The following is a 2,500-nucleotide window of genomic DNA, read 5'->3' as shown; positions in this document are numbered from 1 at the left end:
CGTCATTCTAATAAGTTTAGTGAGTAATGTCACTGAACCAGCATTTTTTCCCCTCATTCTGTATCACATTTAACATATGAATGAGTGTGTCCAAGAATGCGGGAAACAAGAAAAATAAATGTATGTTTATATATCAATTTCTACTCGTCAGTGATGTATAAATAAACAATTACCGATTAACTTTTGTCATAAGGATTTTGATTAGACACAATAGGCAAATAATTTAACGAGTTTATACTGTATTCAAACTTACCCAAAGCCACAACAGAATTACAAAGACCTTAAACATTTCTATCCACTTCTTTGATTCATACGCATGTTTACGTAAATCTCTTTTTTGTTTTTAGCTCACCTAATCTCGAATTAAGATCTGACCTTGATAGTGATGTTTTTGAAAGTTTCATTAGGAAAAGTATTTCATTCTATTTCGATCGACTTTTCCACAAGTATTTTAACAACTAGAGAACACGTAAGTAAGGGCTAAGAAATCATTATTGTTTTATTTTATTTTTGTTTTATTATAAATATTTTTATACGCATGTGTCCTAAATCTGTAGAATGTAGTATGTAGCTCGCTACATGTATCTAAAGAAAAAGGATGAAGGAATGAAGAGAGTTTGGCAACACTATAATTAATATAAATTATTATGCCATAAATATTTGATTGAGTCTCACCTGTAAGTATCACGTTTTCTTAGAGCACGAGAAATCGCTCATGGCTTCTTTAAATACTATGTAAACGGGTAAACTATTTTATATATATCTAATTCCATCCCTCCCTCGAAAACTCGGTAAATCATTACATTATAAAATTGGAAAAATACCGCTTGACGATAAATAATGTTCACAGTTAATAGCTATTCAGTTCACTTGTTAGTGTCTGGCGCTCGACCATCATTATTAAATCATTATTACCTATAGTGATTGTTATTATTATTATTACGATGATGATGATGATGATGCTTGTTTTAGTTATCATTATTATTATTACTATGATTACTATTATCATTGTTATCATTATCATCTTCATCATCGTTATCATCATTATTGTTATAATTATCATTATTTTTATCATTATCATTATTATCATTATCATTATTATTGTTATTATTATCATCATTATCATCATTCTTATCAGCTGAGTAGGTGGTCGTCCAGCGTAAGGATGGACGCGGGGGCGGGGTTGGTTGAGAAGTCGAACTGCATCACGACCGACTTCTGGCGATTGGTAGTGACGTGATTTGGCGTGGTCCAAGAGAGGAGGTTGTCGAGGGTGCACTGGATGGCGGAGTGGTCAGGGCAGGAACTGTCAATGGCAGCGGCGATGGTCGAGTCATCCACGTATTTCCAACGATGCTTGTTACCTAGGAGAGCATTGCTAATCATGACTAGGAAACACAGGGGACCCATTCTAGTCCCCTGGGGGACTAGAATGCACGACTTGTTGGAGAGAAAGTCTGCCAGCTAAGGGATGAGGCACTCCCTGATGCTCTTGGAAGCTGCTGTTTTTAAGTTGACCGTGGTGTTGTCCACCAGGTCGAAGGCTTTCTTGAAATCTATGAAGATGCTGTTCGCGGAGGATTTGCGCTTGTCAAGGTGGGCAAGAACGAAGTCGAGGAAGCTGACGAGGCAGTGTGTGGTAGAGGAGGAACGCATGTTGCCGAACTGCCAAGTGTCAACGCTGGGTGCGAGGTCCTGGTAAGCCCAGTCGGCGACAAAGCTTTCACACAACCGGCTAGGCACCGGAGTTATGGCGATGGGTCGTAGGTCGCCGAAAGAGACGGGGCTTAGGGTTTCCACGATGGCGGTGACAAATGCGGTCTTCCATTGTTATGGGCACTAAGACTGTTGCAATGAGGCGTTTATTATGCGGTTATTATAGGTCAAGAGGGATGGTGGCTCTCTTGACGCGGATTTTTTCCAGCTTCTGAAGCACCTGGAACTGGCTGACAGTTGGAGCAAGTGAGCGGGCCGGCAGGTAGGCGGGGAGAAGGATGGTGTCAGGGTGGGGGAGCTACTGACAAATCGAGGTGAAGTGGTCATTGAGAGCTTCTGCTGCTTCCCTTGGGTTGAGGTTGCTGGTGCATGAAAACGTGCACGGCCGATTTGCAAGGTCGCACAACTCCCGACCGTTCTCGTACCACTGGCAGGGCTGTAAGTGTCGCAGTTTGTTATGGCAGAAGGTTTTCTTGACTGTTTTTATTTCCCTGATGACTGTGCTGCGGAGTGATTTGTAGGAGGTGATGTGCGAGTGGAAGGCTTGGTTTCTCTCCTGAATGAGGCGTTTGATGCGGCTCGTGATCCAAGGCAGGTCCGACGGGTGTGTGCTGAGTGTCTATTCCGGAAGGAAGTGGTGGAAAGCCGCAGTGACGGTCGAGAGGTGGTAGTGCCACTTGTCCTCCAGACCAACACCCACAACACTTCCAGGTCATCCGGAACTTCCACGCCCAAGGGGGAGGGCGAGAGGTCGTTTTAGGACAGCATAATAACTCCTCCTCCC

Source organism: Penaeus chinensis, chromosome 38 (assembly GCF_019202785.1).
Source record: "Penaeus chinensis breed Huanghai No. 1 chromosome 38, ASM1920278v2, whole genome shotgun sequence".
NCBI classification, from domain to species: Eukaryota; Metazoa; Arthropoda; class Malacostraca; order Decapoda; family Penaeidae; genus Penaeus; species Penaeus chinensis.
This window is presented reverse-complemented; position numbering follows the sequence as displayed.